The sequence below is a fragment of the Phyllobates terribilis genome, unplaced genomic scaffold (genome assembly GCF_046119375.1).
Source record: "Phyllobates terribilis strain yellow unplaced genomic scaffold, ASM4611937v1 Scaffold_236__1_contigs__length_3049075, whole genome shotgun sequence".
Classification (NCBI taxonomy): Eukaryota; Metazoa; Chordata; class Amphibia; order Anura; family Dendrobatidae; genus Phyllobates; species Phyllobates terribilis.
Genome location: NW_027362996.1, coordinates 249,757 through 270,172, shown reverse-complemented (window position 1 = coordinate 270,172; position 20,416 = coordinate 249,757). Strand labels below are relative to the sequence as shown.

The 20,416-nt window shown below is 45.2% G+C and overlaps 15 non-coding genes across 15 annotated transcripts; all 15 read right to left on the bottom strand.

Annotated features, from left to right (window-relative positions):
* Positions 1–1,002: 1,002 nt before the first annotated feature.
* On the bottom strand, positions 1,003–1,193 carry LOC141216706 (U2 spliceosomal RNA). Its single transcript, XR_012285728.1, has one exon. It is a non-coding gene; the product is annotated as a U2 spliceosomal RNA (small nuclear RNA).
* A 1,115-nt stretch (positions 1,194–2,308) lies between these two features.
* Positions 2,309–2,499, bottom strand: LOC141216620 (U2 spliceosomal RNA). Its single transcript, XR_012285646.1, has one exon. It is a non-coding gene; the product is annotated as a U2 spliceosomal RNA (small nuclear RNA).
* A 1,120-nt stretch (positions 2,500–3,619) lies between these two features.
* Positions 3,620–3,810, bottom strand: LOC141216694 (U2 spliceosomal RNA). The gene has a single exon (XR_012285717.1). It is a non-coding gene; the product is annotated as a U2 spliceosomal RNA (small nuclear RNA).
* Positions 3,811–4,934: 1,124 nt separating this feature from the next.
* LOC141216682 (U2 spliceosomal RNA) lies at positions 4,935–5,125 on the bottom strand. The gene has a single exon (XR_012285706.1). It is a non-coding gene; the product is annotated as a U2 spliceosomal RNA (small nuclear RNA).
* Positions 5,126–6,245: 1,120 nt separating this feature from the next.
* On the bottom strand, positions 6,246–6,436 carry LOC141216671 (U2 spliceosomal RNA). Its single transcript, XR_012285695.1, has one exon. It is a non-coding gene; the product is annotated as a U2 spliceosomal RNA (small nuclear RNA).
* A 1,119-nt stretch (positions 6,437–7,555) lies between these two features.
* LOC141216412 (U2 spliceosomal RNA) lies at positions 7,556–7,746 on the bottom strand. The gene has a single exon (XR_012285446.1). It is a non-coding gene; the product is annotated as a U2 spliceosomal RNA (small nuclear RNA).
* A 1,122-nt stretch (positions 7,747–8,868) lies between these two features.
* On the bottom strand, positions 8,869–9,059 carry LOC141216660 (U2 spliceosomal RNA). The gene has a single exon (XR_012285684.1). It is a non-coding gene; the product is annotated as a U2 spliceosomal RNA (small nuclear RNA).
* A 1,120-nt stretch (positions 9,060–10,179) lies between these two features.
* Positions 10,180–10,370, bottom strand: LOC141216411 (U2 spliceosomal RNA). Its single transcript, XR_012285445.1, has one exon. It is a non-coding gene; the product is annotated as a U2 spliceosomal RNA (small nuclear RNA).
* A 1,125-nt stretch (positions 10,371–11,495) lies between these two features.
* LOC141216649 (U2 spliceosomal RNA) lies at positions 11,496–11,686 on the bottom strand. Its single transcript, XR_012285673.1, has one exon. It is a non-coding gene; the product is annotated as a U2 spliceosomal RNA (small nuclear RNA).
* Positions 11,687–12,807: 1,121 nt separating this feature from the next.
* On the bottom strand, positions 12,808–12,998 carry LOC141216637 (U2 spliceosomal RNA). The gene has a single exon (XR_012285662.1). It is a non-coding gene; the product is annotated as a U2 spliceosomal RNA (small nuclear RNA).
* Positions 12,999–14,117: 1,119 nt separating this feature from the next.
* Positions 14,118–14,308, bottom strand: LOC141216625 (U2 spliceosomal RNA). Its single transcript, XR_012285651.1, has one exon. It is a non-coding gene; the product is annotated as a U2 spliceosomal RNA (small nuclear RNA).
* Positions 14,309–15,431: 1,123 nt separating this feature from the next.
* Positions 15,432–15,622, bottom strand: LOC141217089 (U2 spliceosomal RNA). The gene has a single exon (XR_012285963.1). It is a non-coding gene; the product is annotated as a U2 spliceosomal RNA (small nuclear RNA).
* Positions 15,623–16,744: 1,122 nt separating this feature from the next.
* On the bottom strand, positions 16,745–16,935 carry LOC141216614 (U2 spliceosomal RNA). Its single transcript, XR_012285640.1, has one exon. It is a non-coding gene; the product is annotated as a U2 spliceosomal RNA (small nuclear RNA).
* A 1,121-nt stretch (positions 16,936–18,056) lies between these two features.
* LOC141216602 (U2 spliceosomal RNA) lies at positions 18,057–18,247 on the bottom strand. Its single transcript, XR_012285629.1, has one exon. It is a non-coding gene; the product is annotated as a U2 spliceosomal RNA (small nuclear RNA).
* A 1,120-nt stretch (positions 18,248–19,367) lies between these two features.
* On the bottom strand, positions 19,368–19,558 carry LOC141216589 (U2 spliceosomal RNA). The gene has a single exon (XR_012285617.1). It is a non-coding gene; the product is annotated as a U2 spliceosomal RNA (small nuclear RNA).
* Positions 19,559–20,416: the final 858 nt, after the last annotated feature.

Genomic DNA, 20,416 nt, shown 5'->3' with positions numbered 1-20,416 from the left:
CTGCACTTTTCGGCTTGCTGCTGCTGCAATCCACGCGTTTTAGATCTGCATAACTCCACCTCTTTTAGCACAGTACCCTCAACCCCCGGCTGTTCCCACCCGCCTCAACACCGTTGGAAGGGAGGAGAACCAATTAAGGCGGGGGGGGGGGCTGGAACGAGCAGCTGTCTACCCTTAGCAGGAGGGTTGCTGATTAATTACCTCTCCTGCTGCTGCTGCTGCTGGCTGTCCAGCAGCAGACTGAAGGTGGCTGCTGCTGTGCGCAGGTATATAAAGGCTCAGAGCCTATTATGACACACGCAGCCAGCGTTCCATTGCCACATTCCGTCTACTGCAGGCGGGATACCTGGATGGCTGAATGTCACTGAGAAGCTCACAGAGACCGCCATAAGCAACAGTTTAAAAGAATGCCACAGACTAATCAACCAAACTTTTTGGGTTGGTTTCTCTTTTATAGTCTGCAGGCATTAAATGAAAGAAGTCAGTGTTCCAGCAGAGGGAGACAACGTTTCAGAAAAGGCATTGTAGCAAACCAAAAAAGAAATTTTAAGCGCAGCAGAGTAACCAGCTCACATACCTGTTAGCTCAGGTGAGTTTAAAAGGCTGCTGTTGATAACAAGGGCATTTGCTAAATAGATGGTGTGTGTGCAACAATATACTGAAAGGTCAATTATATTGTGCAGCTTATCTCACCACCTGTAGTTATTTAGGTGAAAGCTCCAAAATGCTTGCCTAATATGTCTGTTTATCCAAAAGGAAGTATAGAGGGAGAGCTAGATAGATAGCATTGCATTACATTACATTACATGGCAATGCAATGCACAGTTGCTGAAGTTGAACCAAAATGAGCTTGTCATCTGGCTTCTGCAACTTTTAACATGAAAAATCCAATGAGGAGAAGAAAAGCAAAGTCAAAGAGTCCATCCCAAAATCCGACAAACAAGCAAAATGAACAAAAAGCATTGAATTCAATTCTTTCTGATTTTAGAAACTGCATTAAAGAAGGGGTGCACCGGTCCTGGAGATACTGCAATACCAGGTCAATGCGTGGAGTGGACAGAGCAAGCTCTTTTTCCATCTCCCTGTTCTAAAAATCCATTTAATATATGGTCCCCAGATAGGGGACGTATCAGATATTAAACTGATAAGAACAGATACTACACTTGATCTTAGCCAAAAGGCCGAGAAGCGATAACCAGAATTGGTTTCCGACTACGGTGCCACCCAAGGATTCTGAAAAGTCCATTTGTGGAGATGGCCACCTGGACTCCCGTTAAGAAGACATGCTGTCAACCTCTAGATCCCTCACATGCCTGCACTTTTCGGCTTGCTGCTGCTGCAATCCACGCGTTTTAGATCTGCATAACTCCACCTCTTTTAGCACAGTACCCTCAACCCCCGGCTGTTCCCACCCGCCTCAACACCGTTGGAAGGGAGGAGAACCAATTAAGGCGGGGGTGGGGGTGGAACGAGCAGCTGTCTACCCTTAGCAGGAGGGTTGCTGATTAATTACCTCTCCTGCTGCTGCTGGCTGTCCAGCAGCAGACTGAAGGTGGCTGCTGCTGTGCGCAGGTATATAAAGGCTCAGAGCCTATTATGACACGCGCAGCCAGCGTTCCATTGCCACATTCCGTCTACTGCAGGCGGGATACCTGGATGGCTGAATGTCACTGAGAAGCTCACAGAGACCGCCATAAGCAACAGTTGAAAAGAATGCCACAGACTAATCAACCAAACTTTTTGGGTTGGTTTCTCTTTTATAGTCTGCAGGCATTAAATGAAAGAAGTCAGTGTTCCAGCAGAGGGAGACAACGTTTCAGAAAAGGCATTGTAGCAAACCAAAAAAGAAATTTTAAGCGCAGCAGAGTAACCAGCTCACATACCTGTTAGCTCAGGTGAGTTTAAAAGGCTGCTGTTGATAACAAGGGCATTTGCTAAATAGATGGTGTGTGTGCAACAATATACTGAAAGGTCAATTATATTGTGTAGCTTATCTCACCACCTGTAGTTATTTAGGTGAAAGCTCCAAAATGCTTGCCTAATATGTCTGTTTATCCAAAAGGAAGTATAGAGGGAGAGCTAGATAGATAGCATTGCATTACATTACATTACATGGCAATGCAATGCACAGTTGCTGAAGTTGAACCAAAATGAGCTTGTCATCTGGCTTCTGCAACTTTTAACATGAAAAATCCAATGAGGAGAAGAAAAGCAAAGCCAAAGAGTCCATCCCAAAATCCGACAAACAAGCAAAATGAACAAAAAGCATTGAATTCAATTCTTTCTGATTTTAGAAACTGCATTAAAGAAGGGGTGCACCGGTCCTGGAGATACTGCAATACCAGGTCAATGCGTGGAGTGGACAGAGCAAGCTCTTTTTCCATCTCCCTGTTCTAAAAATCCATTTAATATATGGTCCCCAGATAGGGGACGTATCAGATATTAAACTGATAAGAAAAGATACTACACTTGATCTTAGCCAAAAGGCCGAGAAGCGATAACCAGAATTGGTTTCCGACTACGGTGCCACCCAAGGATTCTGAAAAGTCCATTTGTGGAGATGGCCACCTGGACTCCCGTTAAGAAGACATGCTGTCAACCTCTAGATCCCTCACATGCCTGCACTTTTCGGCTTGCTGCTGCTGCAATCCACGCGTTTTAGATCTGCATAACTCCACCTCTTTTAGCACAGTACCCTCAACCCCCGGCTGTTCCCACCCGCCTCAACACCGTTGGAAGGGAGGAGAACCAATTAAGGCGGGGGGGGGGTGGAACGAGCAGCTGTCTACCCTTAGCAGGAGGGTTGCTGATTAATTACCTCTCCTGCTGCTGCTGCTGCTGGCTGTCCAGCAGCAGACTGAAGGTGGCTGCTGCTGTGCGCAGGTATATAAAGGCTCAGAGCCTATTATGACACGCGCAGCCAGCGTTCCATTGCCACATTCCGTCTACTGCAGGCGGGATACCTGGATGGCTGAATGTCACTGAGAAGCTCACAGAGACCGCCATAAGCAACAGTTTAAAAGAATGCCACAGACTAATCAACCAAACTTTTTGGGTTGGTTTCTCTTTTATAGACTGCAGGCATTAAATGAAAGAAGTCAGTGTTCCAGCAGAGGGAGACAACGTTTCAGAAAAGGCATTGTAGCAAACCAAAAAAGAAATTTTAAGCGCAGCAGAGTAACCAGCTCACATACCTGTTAGCTCAGGTGAGTTTAAAAGGCTGCTGTTGATAACAAGGGCATTTGCTAAATAGATGGTGTGTGTGCAACAATATACTGAAAGGTCAATTATATTGTGCAGCTTATCTCACCACCTGTAGTTATTTAGGTGAAAGCTCCAAAATGCTTGCCTAATATGTCTGTTTATCCAAAAGGAAGTATAGAGGGAGAGCTAGATAGATAGCATTGCATTACATTACATTACATGGCAATGCAATGCACAGTTGCTGAAGTTGAACCAAAATGAGCTTGTCATCTGGCTTCTGCAACTTTTAACATGAAAAATCCAATGAGGAGAAGAAAAGCAAAGCCAAAGAGTCCATCCCAAAATCCGACAAACAAGCAAAATGAACAAAAAGCATTGAATTCAATTCTTTCTGATTTTAGAAACTGCATTAAAGAAGGGGTGCACCGGTCCTGGAGATACTGCAATACCAGGTCAATGCGTGGAGTGGACAGAGCAAGCTCTTTTTCCATCTCCCTGTTCTAAAAATCCATTTAATATATGGTCCCCAGATAGGGGACGTATCAGATATTAAACTGATAAGAACAGATACTACACTTGATCTTAGCCAAAAGGCCGAGAAGCGATAACCAGAATTGGTTTCCGACTACGGTGCCACCCAAGGATTCTGAAAAGTCCATTTGTGGAGATGGCCACCTGGACTCCCGTTAAGAAGACATGCTGTCAACCTCTAGATCCCTCACATGCCTGCACTTTTCGGCTTGCTGCTGCTGCAATCCACGCGTTTTAGATCTGCATAACTCCACCTCTTTTAGCACAGTACCCTCAACCCCCGGCTGTTCCCACCCGCCTCAACACCGTTGGAAGGGAGGAGAACCAATTAAGGCGGGGGGGGGGGGGGTGGAACGAGCAGCTGTCTACCCTTAGCAGGAGGGTTGCTGATTAATTACCTCTCCTGCTGCTGCTGCTGCTGGCTGTCCAGCAGCAGACTGAAGGTGGCTGCTGCTGTGCGCAGGTATATAAAGGCTCAGGGCCTATTATGACACGCGCAGCCAGCGTTCCATTGCCACATTCCGTCTACTGCAGGCGGGATACCTGGATGGCTGAATGTCACTGAGAAGCTCACAGAGACCGCCATAAGCAACAGTTTAAAAGAATGCCACAGACTAATCAACCAAACTTTTTGGGTTGGTTTCTCTTTTATAGTCTGCAGGCATTAAATGAAAGAAGTCAGTGTTCCAGCAGAGGGAGACAACGTTTCAGAAAAGGCATTGTAGCAAACCAAAAAAGAAATTTTAAGCGCAGCAGAGTAACCAGCTCACATACCTGTTAGCTCAGGTGAGTTTAAAAGGCTGCTGTTGATAACAAGGGCATTTGCTAAATAGATGGTGTGTGTGCAACAATATACTGAAAGGTCAATTATATTGTGCAGCTTATCTCACCACCTGTAGTTATTTAGGTGAAAGCTCCAAAATGCTTGCCTAATATGTCTGTTTATCCAAAAGGAAGTATAGAGGGAGAGCTAGATAGATAGCATTGCATTACATTACATTACATGGCAATGCAATGCACAGTTGCTGAAGTTGAACCAAAATGAGCTTGTCATCTGGCTTCTGCAACTTTTAACATGAAAAATCCAATGAGGAGAAGAAAAGCAAAGCCAAAGAGTCCATCCCAAAATCCGACAAACAAGCAAAATGAACAAAAAGCATTGAATTCAATTCTTTCTGATTTTAGAAACTGCATTAAAGAAGGGGTGCACCGGTCCTGGAGATACTGCAATACCAGGTCAATGCGTGGAGTGGACAGAGCAAGCTCTTTTTCCATCTCCCTGTTCTAAAAATCCATTTAATATATGGTCCCCAGATAGGGGACGTATCAGATATTAAACTGATAAGAACAGATACTACACTTGATCTTAGCCAAAAGGCCGAGAAGCGATAATCAGAATTGGTTTCCGACTACGGTGCCACCCAAGGATTCTGAAAAGTCCATTTGTGGAGATGGCCACCTGGACTCCCGTTAAGAAGACATGCTGTCAACCTCTAGATCCCTCACATGCCTGCACTTTTCGGCTTGCTGCTGCTGCAATCCACGCGTTTTAGATCTGCATAACTCCACCTCTTTTAGCACAGTACCCTCAACCCCCGGCTGTTCCCACCCGCCTCAACACCGTTGGAAGGGAGGAGAACCAATTAAGGCGGGGGGGGGGTGGAACGAGCAGCTGTCTACCCTTAGCAGGAGGGTTGCTGATTAATTACCTCTCCTGCTGCTGCTGCTGCTGGCTGTCCAGCAGCAGACTGAAGGTGGCTGCTGCTGTGCGCAGGTATATAAAGGCTCAGAGCCTATTATGACACGCGCAGCCAGCGTTCCATTGCCACATTCCGTCTACTGCAGGCGGGATACCTGGATGGCTGAATGTCACTGAGAAGCTCACAGAGACCGCCATAAGCAACAGTTTAAAAGAATGCCACAGACTAATCAACCAAACTTTTTGGGTTGGTTTCTCTTTTATAGTCTGCAGGCATTAAATGAAAGAAGTCAGTGTTCCAGCAGAGGGAGACAACGTTTCAGAAAAGGCATTGTAGCAAACCAAAAAAGAAATTTTAAGCGCAGCAGAGTAACCAGCTCACATACCTGTTAGCTCAGGTGAGTTTAAAAGGCTGCTGTTGATAACAAGGGCATTTGCTAAATAGATGGTGTGTGTGCAACAATATACTGAAAGGTCAATTATATTGTGCAGCTTATCTCACCACCTGTAGTTATTTAGGTGAAAGCTCCAAAATGCTTGCCTAATATGTCTGTTTATCCAAAAGGAAGTATAGAGGGAGAGCTAGATAGATAGCATTGCATTACATTACATTACATGGCAATGCAATGCACAGTTGCTGAAGTTGAACCAAAATGAGCTTGTCATCTGGCTTCTGCAACTTTTAACATGAAAAATCCAATGAGGAGAAGAAAAGCAAAGCCAAAGAGTCCATCCCAAAATCCGACAAACAAGCAAAATGAACAAAAAGCATTGAATTCAATTCTTTCTGATTTTAGAAACTGCATTAAAGAAGGGGTGCACCGGTCCTGGAGATACTGCAATACCAGGTCAATGCGTGGAGTGGACAGAGCAAGCTCTTTTTCCATCTCCCTGTTCTAAAAATCCATTTAATATATGGTCCCCAGATAGGGGACGTATCAGATATTAAACTGATAAGAACAGATACTACACTTGATCTTAGCCAAAAGGCCGAGAAGCGATAACCAGAATTGGTTTCCGACTACGGTGCCACCCAAGGATTCTGAAAAGTCCATTTGTGGAGATGGCCACCTGGACTCCCGTTAAGAAGACATGCTGTCAACCTCAGATCCCTCACATGCCTGCACTTTTCGGCTTGCTGCTGCTGCAATCCACGCGTTTTAGATCTGCATAACTCCACCTCTTTTAGCACAGTACCCTCAACCCCCGGCTGTTCCCACCCGCCTCAACACCGTTGGAAGGGAGGAGAACCAATTAAGGCGGGGGGGGGGTGGAACGAGCAGCTGTCTACCCTTAGCAGGAGGGTTGCTGATTAATTACCTCTCCTGCTGCTGCTGCTGCTGGCTGTCCAGCAGCAGACTGAAGGTGGCTGCTGCTGTGCGCAGGTATATAAAGGCTCAGAGCCTATTATGACACGCGCAGCCAGCGTTCCATTGCCACATTCCGTCTACTGCAGGCGGGATACCTGGATGGCTGAATGTCACTGAGAAGCTCACAGAGACCGCCATAAGCAACAGTTTAAAAGAATGCCACAGACTAATCAACCAAACTTTTTGGGTTGGTTTCTCTTTTATAGTCTGCAGGCATTAAATGAAAGAAGTCAGTGTTCCAGCAGAGGGAGACAACGTTTCAGAAAAGGCATTGTAGCAAACCAAAAAATAAATTTTAAGCGCAGCAGAGTAACCAGCTCACATACCTGTTAGCTCAGGTGAGTTTAAAAGGCTGCTGTTGATAACAAGGGCATTTGCTAAATAGATGGTGTGTGTGCAACAATATACTGAAAGGTCAATTATATTGTGCAGCTTATCTCACCACCTGTAGTTATTTAGGTGAAAGCTCCAAAATGCTTGCCTAATATGTCTGTTTATCCAAAAGGAAGTATAGAGGGAGAGCTAGATAGATAGCATTGCATTACATTACATTACATGGCAATGCAATGCACAGTTGCTGAAGTTGAACCAAAATGAGCTTGTCATCTGGCTTCTGCAACTTTTAACATGAAAAATCCAATGAGGAGAAGAAAAGCAAAGCCAAAGAGTCCATCCCAAAATCCGACAAACAAGCAAAATGAACAAAAAGCATTGAATTCAATTCTTTCTGATTTTAGAAACTGCATTAAAGAAGGGGTGCACCGGTCCTGGAGATACTGCAATACCAGGTCAATGCGTGGAGTGGACAGAGCAAGCTCTTTTTCCATCTCCCTGTCCTAAAAATCCATTTAATATATGGTCCCCAGATAGGGGACGTATCAGATATTAAACTGATAAGAACAGATACTACACTTGATCTTAGCCAAAAGGCCGAGAAGCGATAACCAGAATTGGTTTCCGACTACGGTGCCACCCAAGGATTCTGAAAAGTCCATTTGTGGAGATGGCCACCTGGACTCCCGTTAAGAAGACATGCTGTCAACCTCTAGATCCCTCACATGCCTGCACTTTTCGGCTTGCTGCTGCTGCAATCCACGCGTTTTAGATCTGCATAACTCCACCTCTTTTAGCACAGTACCCTCAACCCCCGGCTGTTCCCACCCGCCTCAACACCGTTGGAAGGGAGGAGAACCAATTAAGGCGGGGGGGGGGGGTGGAACGAGCAGCTGTCTACCCTTAGCAGGAGGGTTGCTGATTAATTACCTCTCCTGCTGCTGCTGCTGCTGGCTGTCCAGCAGCAGACTGAAGGTGGCTGCTGCTGTGCGCAGGTATATAAAGGCTCAGAGCCTATTATGACACGCGCAGCCAGCGTTCCATTGCCACATTCCGTCTACTGCAGGCGGGATACCTGGATGGCTGAATGTCACTGAGAAGATCACAGAGACCGCCATAAGCAACAGTTTAAAAGAATGCCACAGACTAATCAACCAAACTTTTTGGGTTGGTTTCTCTTTTATAGTCTGCAGGCATTAAATGAAAAAAGTCAGTGTTCCAGCAGAGGGAGACAACGTTTCAGAAAAGGCATTGTAGCAAACCAAAAAAGAAATTTTAAGCGCAGCAGAGTAACCAGCTCACATACCTGTTAGCTCAGGTGAGTTTAAAAGGCTGCTGTTGATAACAAGGGCATTTGCTAAATAGATGGTGTGTGTGCAACAATATACTGAAAGGTCAATTATATTGTGCAGCTTATCTCACCACCTGTAGTTATTTAGGTGAAAGCTCCAAAATGCTTGCCTAATATGTCTGTTTATCCAAAAGGAAGTATAGAGGGAGAGCTAGATAGATAGCATTGCATTACATTACATTACATGGCAATGCAATGCACAGTTGCTGAAGTTGAACCAAAATGAGCTTGTCATCTGGCTTCTGCAACTTTTAACATGAAAAATCCAATGAGGAGAAGAAAAGCAAAGCCAAAGAGTCCATCCCAAAATCCGACAAACAAGCAAAATGAACAAAAAGCATTGAATTCAATTCTTTCTGATTTTAGAAACTGCATTAAAGAAGGGGTGCACCGGTCCTGGAGATACTGCAATACCAGGTCAATGCGTGGAGTGGACAGAGCAAGCTCTTTTTCCATCTCCCTGTTCTAAAAATCCATTTAATATATGGTCCCCAGATAGGGGACGTATCAGATATTAAACTGATAAGAACAGATACTACACTTGATCTTAGCCAAAAGGCCGAGAAGCGATAACCAGAATTGGTTTCCGACTACGGTGCCACCCAAGGATTCTGAAAAGTCCATTTGTGGAGATGGCCACCTGGACTCCCGTTAAGAAGACATGCTGTCAACCTCTAGATCCCTCACATGCCTGCACTTTTCGGCTTGCTGCTGCTGCAATCCACGCGTTTTAGATCTGCATAACTCCACCTCTTTTAGCACAGTACCCTCAACCCCCGGCTGTTCCCACCCGCCTCAACACCGTTGGAAGGGAGGAGAACCAATTAAGGCGGGGGGGGGGTGGAACGAGCAGCTGTCTACCCTTAGCAGGAGGGTTGCTGATTAATTACCTCTCCTGCTGCTGCTGCTGCTGGCTGTCCAGCAGCAGACTGAAGGTGGCTGCTGCTGTGCGCAGGTATATAAAGGCTCAGAGCCTATTATGACACGCGCAGCCAGCGTTCCATTGCCACATTCCGTCTACTGCAGGCGGGATACCTGGATGGCTGAATGTCACTGAGAAGCTCACAGAGACCGCCATAAGCAACAGTTTAAAAGAATGCCACAGACTAATCAACCAAACTTTTTGGGTTGGTTTCTCTTTTATAGTCTGCAGGCATTAAATGAAAGAAGTCAGTGTTCCAGCAGAGGGAGACAACGTTTCAGAAAAGGCATTGTAGCAAACCAAAAAATAAATTTTAAGCGCAGCAGAGTAACCAGCTCACATACCTGTTAGCTCAGGTGAGTTTAAAAGGCTGCTGTTGATAACAAGGGCATTTGCTAAATAGATGGTGTGTGTGCAACAATATACTGAAAGGTCAATTATATTGTGCAGCTTATCTCACCACCTGTAGTTATTTAGGTGAAAGCTCCAAAATGCTTGCCTAATATGTCTGTTTATCCAAAAGGAAGTATAGAGGGAGAGCTAGATAGATAGCATTGCATTACATTACATTACATGGCAATGCAATGCACAGTTGCTGAAGTTGAACCAAAATGAGCTTGTCATCTGGCTTCTGCAACTTTTAACATGAAAAATCCAATGAGGAGAAGAAAAGCAAAGCCAAAGAGTCCATCCCAAAATCCGACAAACAAGCAAAATGAACAAAAAGCATTGAATTCAATTCTTTCTGATTTTAGAAACTGCATTAAAGAAGGGGTGCACCGGTCCTGGAGATACTGCAATACCAGGTCAATGCGTGGAGTGGACAGAGCAAGCTCTTTTTCCATCTCCCTGTCCTAAAAATCCATTTAATATATGGTCCCCAGATAGGGGACGTATCAGATATTAAACTGATAAGAACAGATACTACACTTGATCTTAGCCAAAAGGCCGAGAAGCGATAACCAGAATTGGTTTCCGACTACGGTGCCACCCAAGGATTCTGAAAAGTCCATTTGTGGAGATGGCCACCTGGACTCCCGTTAAGAAGACATGCTGTCAACCTCTAGATCCCTCACATGCCTGCACTTTTCGGCTTGCTGCTGCTGCAATCCACGCGTTTTAGATCTGCATAACTCCACCTCTTTTAGCACAGTACCCTCAACCCCCGGCTGTTCCCACCCGCCTCAACACCGTTGGAAGGGAGGAGAACCAATTAAGGCGGGGGGGGGGGGGGGTGGAACGAGCAGCTGTCTACCCTTAGCAGGAGGGTTGCTGATTAATTACCTCTCCTGCTGCTGCTGCTGCTGGCTGTCCAGCAGCAGACTGAAGGTGGCTGCTGCTGTGCGCAGGTATATAAAGGCTCAGAGCCTATTATGACACGCGCAGCCAGCGTTCCATTGCCACATTCCGTCTACTGCAGGCGGGATACCTGGATGGCTGAATGTCACTGAGAAGATCACAGAGACCGCCATAAGCAACAGTTTAAAAGAATGCCACAGACTAATCAACCAAACTTTTTGGGTTGGTTTCTCTTTTATAGTCTGCAGGCATTAAATGAAAAAAGTCAGTGTTCCAGCAGAGGGAGACAACGTTTCAGAAAAGGCATTGTAGCAAACCAAAAAAGAAATTTTAAGCGCAGCAGAGTAACCAGCTCACATACCTGTTAGCTCAGGTGAGTTTAAAAGGCTGCTGTTGATAACAAGGGCATTTGCTAAATAGATGGTGTGTGTGCAACAATATACTGAAAGGTCAATTATATTGTGCAGCTTATCTCACCACCTGTAGTTATTTAGGTGAAAGCTCCAAAATGCTTGCCTAATATGTCTGTTTATCCAAAAGGAAGTATAGAGGGAGAGCTAGATAGATAGCATTGCATTACATTACATTACATGGCAATGCAATGCACAGTTGCTGAAGTTGAACCAAAATGAGCTTGTCATCTGGCTTCTGCAACTTTTAACATGAAAAATCCAATGAGGAGAAGAAAAGCAAAGCCAAAGAGTCCATCCCAAAATCCGACAAACAAGCAAAATGAACAAAAACCATTGAATTCAATTCTTTCTGATTTTAGAAACTGCATTAAAGAAGGGGTGCACCGGTCCTGGAGATACTGCAATACCAGGTCAATGCGTGGAGTGGACAGAGCAAGCTCTTTTTCCATCTCCCTGTTCTAAAAATCCATTTAATATATGGTCCCCAGATAGGGGACGTATCAGATATTAAACTGATAAGAACAGATACTACACTTGATCTTAGCCAAAAGGCCGAGAAGCGATAACCAGAATTGGTTTCCGACTACGGTGCCACCCAAGGATTCTGAAAAGTCCATTTGTGGAGATGGCCACCTGGACTCCCGTTAAGAAGACATGCTGTCAACCTCTAGATCCCTCACATGCCTGCACTTTTCGGCTTGCTGCTGCTGCAATCCACGCGTTTTAGATCTGCATAACTCCACCTCTTTTAGCACAGTACCCTCAACCCCCGGCTGTTCCCACCCGCCTCAACACCGTTGGAAGGGAGGAGAACCAATTAAGGCGGGGGGGGGGGTGGAACGAGCAGCTGTCTACCCTTAGCAGGAGGGTTGCTGATTAATTACCTCTCCTGCTGCTGCTGCTGCTGGCTGTCCAGCAGCAGACTGAAGGTGGCTGCTGCTGTGCGCAGGTATATAAAGGCTCAGAGCCTATTATGACACGCGCAGCCAGCGTTCCATTGCCACATTCCGTCTACTGCAGGCGGGATACCTGGATGGCTGAATGTCACTGAGAAGCTCACAGAGACCGCCATAAGCAACAGTTTAAAAGAATGCCACAGACTAATCAACCAAACTTTTTGGGTTGGTTTCTCTTTTATAGTCTGCAGGCATTAAATGAAAGAAGTCAGTGTTCCAGCAGAGGGAGACAACGTTTCAGAAAAGGCATTGTAGCAAACCAAAAAAGAAATTTTAAGCGCAGCAGAGTAACCAGCGCACATACCTGTTAGCTCAGGTGAGTTTAAAAGGCTGCTGTTGATAACAAGGGCATTTGCTAAATAGATGGTGTGTGTGCAACAATATACTGAAAGGTCAATTATATTGTGCAGCTTATCTCACCACCTGTAGTTATTTAGGTGAAAGCTCCAAAATGCTTGCCTAATATGTCTGTTTATCCAAAAGGAAGTATAGAGGGAGAGCTAGATAGATAGCATTGCATTACATTACATTACATGGCAATGCAATGCACAGTTGCTGAAGTTGAACCAAAATGAGCTTGTCATCTGGCTTCTGCAACTTTTAACATGAAAAATCCAAGGAGGAGAAGAAAAGCAAAGCCAAAGAGTCCATCCCAAAATCCGACAAACAAGCAAAATGAACAAAAAGCATTGAATTCAATTCTTTCTGATTTTAGAAACTGCATTAAAGAAGGGGTGCACCGGTCCTGGAGATACTGCAATACCAGGTCAATGCGTGGAGTGGACAGAGCAAGCTCTTTTTCCATCTCCCTGTTCTAAAAATCCATTTAATATATGGTCCCCAGATAGGGGACGTATCAGATATTAAACTGATAAGAACAGATACTACACTTGATCTTAGCCAAAAGGCCGAGAAGCGATAACCAGAATTGGTTTCCGACTACGGTGCCACCCAAGGATTCTGAAAAGTCCATTTGTGGAGATGGCCACCTGGACTCCCGTTAAGAAGACATGCTGTCAACCTCTAGATCCCTCACATGCCTGCACTTTTCGGCTTGCTGCTGCTGCAATCCACGCGTTTTAGATCTGCATAACTCCACCTCTTTTAGCACAGTACCCTCAACCCCCGGCTGTTCCCACCCGCCTCAACACCGTTGGAAGGGAGGAGAACCAATTAAGGCGGGGGGGGGTGGAACGAGCAGCTGTCTACCCTTAGCAGGAGGGTTGCTGATTAATTACCTCTCCTGCTGCTGCTGCTGCTGGCTGTCCAGCAGCAGACTGAAGGTGGCTGCTGCTGTGCGCAGGTATATAAAGGCTCAGAGCCTATTATGACACGCGCAGCCAGCGTTCCATTGCCACATTCCGTCTACTGCAGGCGGGATACCTGGATGGCTGAATGTCACTGAGAAGCTCACAGAGACCGCCATAAGAAACAGTTTAAAAGAATGCCACAGACTAATCAACCAAACTTTTTGGGTTGGTTTCTCTTTTATAGTCTGCAGGCATTAAATGAAAGAAGTCAGTGTTCCAGCAGAGGGAGACAACGTTTCAGAAAAGGCATTGTAGCAAACCAAAAAAGAAATTTTAAGCGCAGCAGAGTAACCAGCTCACATACCTGTTAGCTCAGGTGAGTTTAAAAGGCTGCTGTTGATAACAAGGGCATTTGCTAAATAGATGGTGTGTGTGCAACAGTATACTGAAAGGTCAATTATATTGTGCAGCTTATCTCACCACCTGTAGTTATTTAGGTGAAAGCTCCAAAATGCTTGCCTAATATGTCTGTTTATCCAAAAGGAAGTATAGAGGGAGAGCTAGATAGATAGCATTGCATTACATTACATTACATGGCAATGCAATGCACAGTTGCTGAAGTTGAACCAAAATGAGCTTGTCATCTGGCTTCTGCAACTTTTAACATGAAAAATCCAATGAGGAGAAGAAAAGCAAAGCCAAAGAGTCCATCCCAAAATCCGACAAACAAGCAAAATGAACAAAAAGCATTGAATTCAATTCTTTCTGATTTTAGAAACTGCATTAAAGAAGGGGTGCACCGGTCCTGGAGATACTGCAATACCAGGTCAATGCGTGGAGTGGACAGAGCAAGCTCTTTTTCCATCTCCCTGTTCTAAAAATCCATTTAATATATGGTCCCCAGATAGGGGACGTATCAGATATTAAACTGATAAGAACAGATACTACACTTGATCTTAGCCAAAAGGCCGAGAAGCGATAACCAGAATTGGTTTCCGACTACGGTGCCACCCAAGGATTCTGAAAAGTCCATTTGTGGAGATGGCCACCTGGACTCCCGTTAAGAAGACATGCTGTCAACCTCTAGATCCCTCACATGCCTGCACTTTTCGGCTTGCTGCTGCTGCAATCCACGCGTTTTAGATCTGCATAACTCCACCTCTTTTAGCACAGTACCCTCAACCCCCGGCTGTTCCCACCCGCCTCAACACCGTTGGAAGGGAGGAGAACCAATTAAGGCGGGGGGGGGGGGGTGGAACGAGCAGCTGTCTACCCTTAGCAGGAGGGTTGCTGATTAATTACCTCTCCTGCTGCTGCTGCTGCTGGCTGTCCAGCAGCAGACTGAAGGTGGCTGCTGCTGTGCGCAGGTATATAAAGGCTCAGAGCCTATTATGACACGCGCAGCCAGCGTTCCATTGCCACATTCCGTCTACTGCAGGCGGGATACCTGGATGGCTGAATGTCACTGAGAAGCTCACAGAGACCGCCATAAGCAACAGTTTAAAAGAATGCCACAGACTAATCAACCAAACTTTTTGGGTTGGTTTCTCTTTTATAGTCTGCAGGCATTAAATGAAAGAAGTCAGTGTTCCAGCAGAGGGAGACAACGTTTCAGAAAAGGCATTGTAGCAAACCAAAAAAGAAATTTTAAGCGCAGCAGAGTAACCAGCTCACATACCTGTTAGCTCAGGTGAGTTTAAAAGGCTGCTGTTGATAACAAGGGCATTTGCTAAATAGATGGTGTGTGTGCAACAATATACTGAAAGGTCAATTATATTGTGCAGCTTATCTCACCACCTGTAGTTATTTAGGTGAAAGCTCCAAAATGCTTGCCTAATATGTCTGTTTATCCAAAAGGAAGTATAGAGGGAGAGCTAGATAGATAGCATTGCATTACATTACATTACATGGCAATGCAATGCACAGTTGCTGAAGTTGAACCAAAATGAGCTTGTCATCTGGCTTCTGCAACTTTTAACATGAAAAATCCAATGAGGAGAAGAAAAGCAAAGCCAAAGAGTCCATCCCAAAATCCGACAAACAAGCAAAATGAACAAAAAGCATTGAATTCAATTCTTTCTGATTTTAGAAACTGCATTAAAGAAGGGGTGCACCGGTCCTGGAGATACTGCAATACCAGGTCAATGCGTGGAGTGGACAGAGCAAGCTCTTTTTCCATCTCCCTGTTCTAAAAATCCATTTAATATATGGTCCCCAGATAGGGGACATATCAGATATTAAACTGATAAGAACAGATACTACACTTGATCTTAGCCAAAAGGCCGAGAAGCGATAACCAGAATTGGTTTCCGACTACGGTGCCACCCAAGGATTCTGAAAAGTCCATTTGTGGAGATGGCCACCTGGACTCCCGTTAAGAAGACATGCTGTCAACCTCTAGATCCCTCACATGCCTGCACTTTTCGGCTTGCTGCTGCTGCAATCCACGCGTTTTAGATCTGCATAACTCCACCTCTTTTAGCACAGTACCCTCAACCCCCGGCTGTTCCCACCCGCCTCAACACCGTTGGAAGGGAGGAGAACCAATTAAGGCGGGGGGGGGGGGTGGAACGAGCAGCTGTCTACCCTTAGCAGGAGGGTTGCTGATTAATTACCTCTCCTGCTGCTGCTGCTGCTGGCTGTCCAGCAGCAGACTGAAGGTGGCTGCTGCTGTGCGCAGGTATATAAAGGCTCAGAGCCTATTATGACACGCGCAGCCAGCGTTCCATTGCCACATTCCGTCTACTGCAGGCGGAATACCTGGATGGCTGAATGTCACTGAGAAGCTCACAGAGACCGCCATAAGCAACAGTTTAAAAGAATGCCACAGACTAATCAACCAAACTTTTTGGGTTGGTTTCTCTTTTATAGTCTGCAGGCATTAAATGAAAGAAGTCAGTGTTCCAGCAGAGGGAGACAACGTTTCAGAAAAGGCATTGTAGCAAACCAAAAAAGAAATTTTAAGCGCAGCAGAGTAACCAGCTCACATACCTGTTAGCTCAGGTGAGTTTAAAAGGCTGCTGTTGATAACAAGGGCATTTGCTAAATAGATGGTGTGTGTGCAACAATATACTGAAAGGTCAATTATATTGTGCAGCTTATCTCACCACCTGTAGTTATTTAGGTGAAAGCTCCAAAATGCTTGCCTAATATATCTGTTTATCCAAAAGGAAGTATAGAGGGAGAGCTAGATAGATAGCATTGCATTACATTACATTACATGGCAATGCAATGCACAGTTGCTGAAGTTGAACCAAAATGAGCTTGTCATCTGGCTTCTGCAACTTTTAACATGAAAAATCCAATGAGGAGAAGAAAAGCAAAGCCAAAGAGTCCATCCCAAAATCCGACAAACAAGCAAAATGAACAAAAAGCATTGAATTCAATTCTTTCTGATTTTAGAAACTGCATTAAAGAAGGGGTGCACCGGTCCTGGAGATACTGCAATACCAGGTCAATGCGTGGAGTGGACAGAGCAAGCTCTTTTTCCATCTCCCTGTTCTAAAAATCCATTTAATATATGGTCCCCAGATAGGGGACGTATCAGATATTAAACTGATAAGAACAGATACTACACTTGATCTTAGCCAAAAGGCCGAGAAGCGATAACCAGAATTGGTTTCCGACTACGGTGCCACCCAAGGATTCTGAAAAGTCCATTTGTGGAGATGGCCACCTGGACTCCCGTTAAGAAGACATGCTGTCAACCTCTAGATCCCTCACATGCCTGCACTTTTCGGCTTGCTGCTGCTGCAATCCACGCGTTTTAGATCTGCATAACTCCACCTCTTTTAGCACAGTACCCTCAACCCCCGGCTGTTCCCACCCGCCTCAACACCGTTGGAAGGGAGGAGAACCAATTAAGGCGGGGGGGGGGGTGGAACGAGCAGCTGTCTACCCTTAGCAGGAGGGTTGCTGATTAATTACCTCTCCTGCTGCTGCTGCTGCTGGCTGTCCAGCAGCAGACTGAAGGTGGCTGCTGCTGTGCGCAGGTATATAAAGGCTCAGAGCCTATTATGACACGCGCAGCCAGCGTTCCATTGCCACATTCCGTCTACTGCAGGCGGGATACCTGGATGGCTGAATGTCACTGAGAAGCTCACAGAGACCGCCATAAGCAACAGTTTAAAAGAATGCCACAGACTAATCAACCAAACTTTTTGGGTTGGTTTCTCTTTTATAGTCTGCAGGCATTAAATGAAAGAAGTCAGTGTTCCAGCAGAGGGAGACAACGTTTCAGAAAAGGCATTGTAGCAAACCAAAAAAGAAATTTTAAGCGCAGCAGAGTAACCAGCTCACATACCTGTTAGCTCAGGTGAGTTTAAAAGGCTGCTGTTGATAACAAGGGCATTTGCTAAATAGATGGTGTGTGTGCAACAATATACTGAAAGGTCAATTATATTGTGCAGCTTATCTCACCACCTGTAGTTATTTAGGTGAAAGCTCCAAAATGCTTGCCTAATATGTCTGTTTATCCAAAAGGAAGTATAGAGGGAGAGCTAGATAGATAGCATTGCATTACATTACATTACATGGCAATGCAATGCACAGTTGCTGAAGTTGAACCAAAATGAGCTTGTCATCTGGCTTCTGCAACTTTTAACATGAAAAATCCAATGAGGAGAAGAAAAGCAAAGCCAAAGAGTCCATCCCAAAATCCGACAAACAAGCAAAATGAACAAAAAGCATTGAATTCAATTCTTTCTGATTTTAGAAACTGCATTAAAGAAGGGGTGCACCGGTCCTGGAGATACTGCAATACCAGGTCAATGCGTGGAGTGGACAGAGCAAGCTCTTTTTCCATCTCCCTGTTCTAAAAATCCATTTAATATATGGTCCCCAGATAGGGGACGTATCAGATATTAAACTGATAAGAACAGATACTACACTTGATCTTAGCCAAAAGGCCGAGAAGCGATAACCAGAATTGGTTTCCGACTACGGTGCCACCCAAGGATTCTGAAAAGTCCATTTGTGGAGATGGCCACCTGGACTCCCGTTAAGAAGACATGCTGTCAACCTCTAGATCCCTCACATGCCTGCACTTTTCGGCTTGCTGCTGCTGCAATCCACGCGTTTTAGATCTGCATAACTCCACCTCTTTTAGCACAGTACCCTCAACCCCCGGCTGTTCCCACCCGCCTCAACACCGTTGGAAGGGAGGAGAACCAATTAATGCGGGGGGGGGGTGGAACGAGCAGCTGTCTACCCTTAGCAGGAGGGTTGCTGATTAATTACCTCTCCTGCTGCTGCTGCTGCTGGCTGTCCAGCAGCAGACTGAAGGTGGCTGCTGCTGTGCGCAGGTATATAAAGGCTCAGAGCCTATTATGACACGCGCAGCCAGCGTTCCATTGCCACATTCCGTCTACTGCAGGCGGGATACCTGGATGGCTGAATGTCACTGAGAAGCTCACAGAGACCGCCATAAGCAACAGTTTAAAAGAATGCCACAGACTAATCAACCAAACTTTTTGGGTTGGTTTCTCTTTTATAGTCTGCAGGCATTAAATGAAAGAAGTCAGTGTTCCAGCAGAGGGAGACAACGTTTCAGAAAAGGCATTGTAGCAAACCAAAAAAGAAATTTTAAGCGCAGCAGAGTAACCAGCTCACATACCTGTTAGCTCAGGTGAGTTTAAAAGGCTGCTGTTGATAACAAGGGCATTTGCTAAATAGATGGTGTGTGTGCAACAATATACTGAAAGGTCAATTATATTGTGCAGCTTATCTCACCACCTGTAGTTATTTAGGTGAAAGCTCCAAAATGCTTGCCTAATATGTCTGTTTATCCAAAAGGAAGTATAGAGGGAGAGCTAGATAGATAGCATTGCATTACATTACATTACATGGCAATGCAATGCACAGTTGCTGAAGTTGAACCAAAATGAGCTTGTCATCTGGCTTCTGCAACTTTTAACATGAAAAATCCAATGAGGAGAAGAAAAGCAAAGCCAAAGAGTCCATCCCAAAATCCGACAAACAAGCAAAATGAACAAAAAGCATTGAATTCAATTCTTTCTGATTTTAGAAACTGCATTAAAGAAGGGGTGCACCGGTCCTGGAGATACTGCAATACCAGGTCAATGCGTGGAGTGGACAGAGCAAGCTCTTTTTCCATCTCCCTGTTCTAAAAATCCATTTAATATATGGTCCCCAGATAGGGGACGTATCAGATATTAAACTGATAAGAACAGATACTACACTTGATCTTAGCCAAAAGGCCGAGAAGCGATAACCAGAATTGGTTTCCGACTACGGTGCCACCCAAGAATTCTGAAAAGTCCATTTGTGGAGATGGCCACCTGGACTCCCGTTAAGAAGACATGCTGTCAACCTCTAGATCCCTCACATGCCTGCACTTTTCGGCTTGCTGCTGCTGCAATCCACGCGTTTTAGATCTGCATAACTCCACCTCTTTTAGCACAGTACCCTCAACCCCCGGCTGTTCCCACCCGCCTCAACACCGTTGGAAGGGAGGAGAACCAATTAAGGCGGGGGGGGGTGGAACGAGCAGCTGTCTACCCTTAGCAGGAGGGTTGCTGATTAATTACCTCTCCTGCTGCTGCTGCTGCTGGCTGTCCAGCAGCAGACTGAAGGTGGCTGCTGCTGTGCGCAGGTATATAAAGGCTCAGAGCCTATTATGACACGCGCAGCCAGCGTTCCATTGCCACATTCCGTCTACTGCAGGCGGGATACCTGGATGGCTGAATGTCACTGAGAAGCTCACAGAGACCGCCATAAGCAACAGTTTAAAAGAATGCCACAGACTAATCAACCAAACTTTTTGGGTTGGTTTCTCTTTTATAGTCTGCAGGCATTAAATGAAAGAAGTCAGTGTTCCAGCAGAGGGAGACAACGTTTCAGAAAAGGCATTGTAGCAAACCAAAAAAGAAATTTTAAGCGCAGCAGAGTAACCAGCTCACATACCTGTTAGCTCAGGTGAGTTTAAAAGGCTGCTGTTGATAACAAGGGCATTTGCTAAATAGATGGTGTGTGTGCAACAATATACTGAAAGGTCAATTATATTGTGCAGCTTATCTCACCACCTGTAGTTATTTAGGTGAAAGCTCCAAAATGCTTGCCTAATATGT